Here is a 7505-nt window from a genome sequence, read left to right as displayed (position 1 = left end):
TGGCCTTTTCCTAGAGTTATCGCCATCGGTTAGCTTCGAAACCGCGGGTCATCACGATCCTGACCACGTTCAGTCACTCGGAGGAAGGGAGAAAGAGGGATTTGGGCGAGTGGGAGAAGTGGGAGAGAGAGAGAGGCGACCACAAGGGGGTGAGACGATCCAACAAGCGGGAATTTCGTGGGGGAGGGGGGAAAGGACAGGATCGGTTATTAGCCCCCTATACCGTGTACCAACGTGAACACAGCGTCGATGCCGAATCCTGCGGTAATTACCGTGCACGCGGGGTAATTTAGATCCTTCCCAGGGTAGGATTTATGCAAGAAAGGGTGGAGAAGAAAGCTCTCGATCCGAGAGGATGGCCAAGTAAGCCGGGAGAAAAAAAAACGATTAAGGCCGTTGATTTTAATCGTAATTCGATGAACAAGGAAGGAAACGAGGTAGAGAATTTTTTCTTATACAGCCTGAGGAATTTTAAACGAGGAGGTAGATGGAAATTAATTTAGAACGCTTCGTAAGTGAAAGTAGTTCGTTTATAACACTTTGGAGAATTTTTTTTTTTTGAAAAGAAGATGTGAAATGTATATTTAAAGAGGATTTGAAGAATGTTGAATTTTAAAATCGATTGTTAATTGTGAAAGTTAAATGATGGATTAATTGAATAAAATTATTGACTCTAAATATAGTGGAAATGATTAGATATATGTTTGAATAAAAAATATTGCCTATTAATTTTGTTGAAAACGTATAATTTCCATTATTCGATATTCCATAAATTATATAAAAATTCATCATTTTTCAATTTTTGAATAATTGGATTTAAATTTTTAATGGAATAAAAATAATGCAACATAACGTTTTCCTCTTCTCTAAAACTTGTTAAGAACAGAATGTTTCTGGTTTTTTTTCCGGACAAACTGCGACAGCATAATCCATGAACGGAAATGAGAAATGAATATTATATAAAGTTTGTAAATGTTTTTTAAGATGTTTCGTTAAACATTTATTCAAAAGAATAAAATTCGCGAATATCTCTTTGGGGAAACGAGCAATTTATGCATATCCTTTGATGACAAAGGAAATAAATAATAAAAATAATTATCATCCTACATACATCCTACATAATTTAAATTTGAATGATCATAAACTTCCACAATTCCAAAATACAATAGCGTATTTTCTAACCTAGAAAAATATTAACTTAAGAAATCTACCATCCAACAACACTCCATAAAATTAGAATCATTTATATCCCATAAATAAACCGCATTGCTCGAAACAATGATTCCAATTTCCAGGGATGAACAACGATATCCGCCAGCTTTATGGATCTTCCGTTGCGGCGCAACGATCGCCCTGTAACGCGCGCTCATCATTCAACGCAGTTCCGCTTCCGCCGAAGCAGACGCCGGATGACAAGCAAACCGCTGGAATCGTTACAGAGAAGCGTTACGTGCCAGTAGTATAACCGTTCTTTATTGCGCGGACTACGATGAAGCGTTTGCGAGCGGTTAAGCCAGATGGAAAGTCAGTGCGTATAAAACGCGCGGAAATGTCCCCCATCGCTTATGCGGAGATTGCGAGCTGGCGAAGGCGATGGATCGCAAATGAAACGAATCGCCATTAAATATTAGATATGGATCGTAATCGTAACGAGAGCTTGTAAATAGTTTGATATTCGTGATAATGTAACAAATAAACAAGAAGGTATAATGAAGTATTTGGACCGAATTTTAATTTGAATAATTGCGTATAGATTGGTGCATATGAAATTTTCCTGCTTTTGTATTTGGTAAGATTTATTAATATTGTAGAATGTATGTATGTATGTATTTAAAATATTGGAAAAATCAAGTTCTATTCAATCTATATATAATAATTTTTAATTCATAGAGTTTTTAAAAAAATTGTGAAAGTTATATATAATTACATTGAATAAAATATATATATAGCATAATGTGAAATTTATTTTTTATAAATATAACATTTTATACACATGCATCAATCTAAAAAGTTATAATAATTCTTTTCTCTAAAATTGAAAGAATTTAAAGAAGTTTGAAGAATATATATATTATAAAAATTCGAAGAAGTTTGTGAACTTTACATATCGTTCGAAAAATTTGAGAAGAAAAAATAGAAACATGTGGAAAATTTTTAAGAATATTAAAAAATAAATTTAATGGATCGCTACAAATTTCGCGTGAAAATGCATAACGTAATACCGTTTCAGAGTGATACTGTTCCAAAGCACGAAGTCAGGTAAAAGTGTCTTTCAAGTTAGTTCACGGAGAATCTTGATTTCGATAAAACTTTGAGAGCATAGAACGCGCTCGAATGCGTAGGTACATAATCTTCGTACACGATAGTTTGTACACCGAATGTATAACGGTAAAACTTGTGCAATCAATTTGCATTATCATCAAACTTCAAACACGTATATAATACATTATAACGTAAGTGTTGCACGAGATAAAAGATAATAAAAATTTATTGTTGTTAAATCGTCGAAGGAAGTAAATTGTATCTACTAAAACTGATTTCAAATCTATTTATTTGAACTCACGTCTCCTCAAAACACATTTATACAAACGCTATTAATATAAATCTTTACCATTAATTAAATTTTCATACACGTTCTAATATTAATAAAAATCAATTTTAGTTATTAATAAAATGATTCCAAATTTATTTAAAATTCTGCTACAAAGATCGATCTTACACGTATTCGTACAAAATTAATATTCTTCCCCGTATAAAATATCTTCCAAAACAACGAACCATTAATCTTAATATCAATCAAAGATCAACGCGATCATTCATCACCCTTATGCCATCAAAATCTCTACACCAACGAATTTCTTTCTAAGAAGAGAAAGACGCAGTAAGAGCGAAACAATCGTAAACACTTTATCTTTACAAGTAGAAAACCTACGTGAAACGTTGTTAAAGGATAAAGGAAGAAGACTGAAAAAGACGAAGGGGAGGGGGGAAAAAAATGAAGCCTCGAGTTTCCTACGTTTTATTCCCGTTCACGGTAATTCCCCTGGAAGCTACGATGCTGCCACATAAAGAAATCCACGTGGAGCAAAAAAATGACGACGTCCCTGCCGTAAACGCCCACGCGTTCCTCCACATCTCGTGAAACTCGTGATAACGCGAGCACGAGATTTACGAGGACGCGATTCCGCCGATTGATCGGCACAATGGAGGGGCTTATTATCGCCCCAACCCAGGCCGAGAAATGATCGTCCTGCCGATTTAACGAAACGCTTCCCCTCTAGGACGATTACCGCGTTCCTGACAAACGAGAGAATTAATCGAGAGCCAGCTACTACTTATAAATTGTTTCAATTATCTCGTTGAAATATCTGCGTTGCCCTAGGTTAAAAACCGATTGTTCTGTCCGGGGACGATAAATCGCGCGTCGTGCGATTTACAATAGAGGATACCGTGATAATGGCTACTCGTAAGAACCGTTATAAGCTCTGTGAATAAGTGTTGGATGAAACGTTTCCGCGATAAAAAGTAAGCAAACCTCGGATACATTCCCGGGTATCGCGTTATGCGGTGAAAAAGAAAATGGAAAGTTCGAGGAAGAATTTATGCGGATTTATGTTGTTCGCTATTTCAAGTAATTTTTGGAAGAATGAAAAAAGATTAGGAAGGAAGAGATTTAACAGTTACAAGTATAGGGAGTTATAAGTATTGGCGATAGAGGATACGACGTGCTATTCTGTTCACCGGAATCCTACATTTCTTTGATATGGCTCCCTTGCGTGTTGAAGGAAGAAACTGCACGAGCTTTACTTTTAACCGTGCTCATAATTTTGCAATTCTTCGCGAAATTGTTAAATCTTGGGAACTAATTCGAAATACTCTTATAATCTAGTTACGCGAAAGAGAAAACAGAAATTAGAATAGAATCAGTAAATTATTAAAATAACAAACAAATATATTAATTTTGAAAATAAAATTCTAACTAATTCTTCAAATTTTTTCCAAAATAAAGTTTTCTCTTTTAAAATATAATTTCGAAATATTTATTCCATATTATATCCTAAATTGGATTCAACCAAAATATATCAATTCTACGATTTTTGGAAAACGATTTAAAGATTTAAATTTTGAATTCATTGCAGAATTAATTGTCCCAAAATCCAAGTCACATATCACTCCGGAGTATACACTTATTGGCTGTCACGAAGAACGTAACCTTTATACGAGAACATATTCGATGGTAGTCGAAAAGTTTCGCGGTAAGCAGAGCCATTTTTCAAGTTTTCCCGTGGAAAGGGGGATACAGCCTGGAACGGTGGCATTTTGGAGGCGCGACCGCGTAGACGTTGGATACGAGGGCAGAACGATAGGTAACATCCCTGGGCGAGGAAGACGCATCGAGGCGTGAACGTCGAAATCGATGCGAAGTGAATGCTAGCAGAGGCAGAGGAAAGTTTAAAGAACGCTCTCGACGGAAAGGGCGGTTCGAGGGGTGGTTCCGCTGAAAGAACGACCACTGAACAAGATGAACGGCCCTGGAACTAGCAGAGGAAGAGACAAAGTAAATCTCTAAGAAGCGAGGAATTCGTATACATAGTCCTTCGTGTTCGATAGTTCTTCGCCGATGGGAAGAGCTCGAATGTAACGAACTGAATACTGTAACCCACATCCTCATCCCTGTAATGCGGCTAACATAGGAATATTCGATTTTCGATTTACGTTAATCCTTCCCTCGTCTTCTCAATTTAATTTGCCTCTTGGCGTTAAATCGTTATAGCGATTGGAAAATGTTTGAGAAGCAGAAATAGAAATTTGAAAATAAAAATCCAGTGAATAGAATATGAATTTATAGTTAATATGACAAAAAAATAATTTCTATTTATTATTTTTTCCCCGCTTTTTATTTATCATTTTCTTTTATATTCCTATAATTTCATTCTGATCGATTCAAAAATCAATCGTGAAAGTGTTAGTGTTGATTTAATATGTGTAAATTTTATAGTAAATTTTATAGTAATTCACAAATTTATATTGATTTATCATATTGAAATCTTTCTAATGAAATATATAATTATATGAGCAAACTTTAACCGATTTAAAATGTCATTTTAAGCTTTATAAAATGTTTTCACGTTACTTCAATGGATTCAATTTGCGTATGAAATATAAAGATTTATATATCACCGGTCATATTACTTGAATAATTATTTCTTTTATTATTAATTTCAACCTAATGGCACCAATTCGTAAAAGATCTTATATATCATTTGTACGAGTATCGTTGTATAATAAAATATTATATTTCTTTAATTCTACACTTTAATCTACACTTTTATTCCAAATAGGCACTATAAATTCGAACTCGTTGAAAAAATCGATTACAATTACACAAATGTAATCCTCGTTCATTATAATTTTCATCTTAATCAAAATGGATCCTCCCTCCCCCCATTTAACTGAATGCAGAAAAATAAATCTCCAAAGCGTTATCAAAATTCAGAGGGATATCATCGGTCATCCCAGCCTCGATGTTGAAAGAGGTCTATGTATAATATGCCCGATAGCTTTCTACGTCATCCCGGATGATTCAGCATATCGAGGGATCCTCATCCGTTACCTTCGATCGCGATTAGTTTTCAGCTCGCCGCGAATATCGGCGTTGATCCACGTCGCGGGATCCGTGTATGCGTGGTGAGAAGAGGCCAGGAAACGAGGATGCACCTGCTGGAGCCAATGAATTATGGCCATTGCTGATGCATCGTTTGCAGCTTCAAGTGCAGCCAGCGTGACGAGAGGCGGTCATCAAAACAAGTCCTGTCACTGTCCCGTCCATACTCCATTAAGCAAGATATCGTTCAAGTTCAATCAGATAATTTCTTGTTGCTAGCAGTAGAGAATGGAGATAAAAAAAAAAATAAGAATTGTTTGTTGAATTCTAAATTGAAAATTTAGAAATTACGATTAATACGAGAATATTTTTTTCCACGACACGTTGACTAATGATAAAACACGAAACTGCTTGATAACAGGATAAATATTTCATTTTGATAAACGTGTTACGTAGTTCTAAATTGGAAGTCTCTTAGATTTGTCCTCGATAACAAAAGAAAATTAGGAGACAGTTGTAAAGTCGAATTATAAATCTAGATGTTTTTGTCTCGTAAGAAATTGGAGCTTATCCAGAAGTACTCGAATTAATTAAGCGTAGCTAATTTCTTGGAGCCAACAGCCATATTCATTTCCAAATTACATAACGATTGGCCATAAAGTAATTTCTACGAATTTATGTGTTGATTAAACAAAATTAGTATCGATTCCATAAAAACATGTACAACAAACATGTATACTTAACAAATATTGTCAAATGTAAAAAGAAATGACTAAACAGAAAAAAAAAAATTGATAAATTTTTCCTTGCCATTTCCTCGATACTAAATTTCCTTCATCATATAATATGATGAAAATTCAAGATACTTTAAATTAAATTAACTAATATTATCATAAAGCAATCTTTAATCGCGGAATACAATTTATCTTCTGTCGTAAATCTGTAAAACTTTATCGAAAGTGAAAAGACAAACCCATTACGATCCAATTCGAGCAACCGTAATCGATGAACTGTGCTTAACGCTCGATTCAAGTCTTAATGGGTTCTGCAGCTCGTATCGGATACCAATAGCCACTTGAGCGCAAATCGAGTAATTCATAAAAAAATTTACCGTGCACATGTCCTCGGGTAACGTACGAAATGAAGTACAAGAGAAGGATGAAGCAAAAGAGAGAGAGAATAAAAAAAAGGAAACGCGGGGAATATCGATATCGATTTCTCGAACGATACAATGGGTCCCCCAAAGCAGATTCCATGCTCGCATTATTTCTGAAAATATATTGGAGAATGTGTTGGCGTTTTATTACAAAATATATCGCGGTGAATCACAGGTGTGTAAATAATTAGGACGCGTGTAACCGGTAAACACAGAAACGTTCGAGGTGGCAATTCCGGCATCGTGTAATGCAACACAACCGTCAGCCATTGATTTGTTTATAGCCGAGGCGCGAGCTTTTGCCTTTGTGGAATGTATGACCGTGCCAATTTCATATGGTTCCAATTTATTCTTACCGTTCAGACATGGAACATTCATTAGCAACGGGGAACGCAGTCGAAAGATAAATGAAAATTAACAAGTTGTTGCACTTGTAGTATGAACAGTTTCTCTACCCTTGAGCTGTACACGTTATGAATTTTAACGATGAGTGCAAAATTCTAATTTGAAAATGTTTTGCAAAAACGGTAGAATTAAGGATACTTGGAAGGGGGAACGAGCGTTCAAAGGTAAAAAATTAACTCTTTCATATTTCGTTGATGAGTTCTTTTATAAACGTAATATTCAGAATTTTATTCTTTCCTTTTTTTCTCTCTCTTTAAAAGGAAAGAAATTAATTGAAATTTGTATTAATTAGTCTTCGATATCAATTTACGATGTTTTCAATTTAAATCATATAATGAT

At 34.9% G+C, this 7505-nt stretch overlaps 1 long non-coding RNA gene across 1 annotated transcript in view; it reads right to left on the bottom strand.

Moving 5' to 3' along the window:
* The window catches only part of LOC116185283, a 23249-nt gene extending 16500 nt beyond the window's left edge, over positions 1–6749 (bottom strand). Inside the window, exon 1 of the long non-coding RNA XR_004150094.1 lies at positions 6739–6749. This is a non-coding gene — a long non-coding RNA (uncharacterized LOC116185283). The remainder of the gene's footprint in view (positions 1–6738) is intronic.
* Between the last annotated feature and the right edge of the window lie 756 nt (positions 6750–7505).

This window comes from Apis dorsata, unplaced genomic scaffold (assembly GCF_000469605.1).
Source record: "Apis dorsata unplaced genomic scaffold, Apis dorsata 1.3 scaffold_13, whole genome shotgun sequence".
In the NCBI taxonomy this organism is placed as follows: domain Eukaryota; kingdom Metazoa; phylum Arthropoda; class Insecta; order Hymenoptera; family Apidae; genus Apis; species Apis dorsata.
The sequence above is the reverse complement of the archived record's forward strand: the minus strand, read 5'-3'. Positions and strand labels throughout refer to the sequence as shown.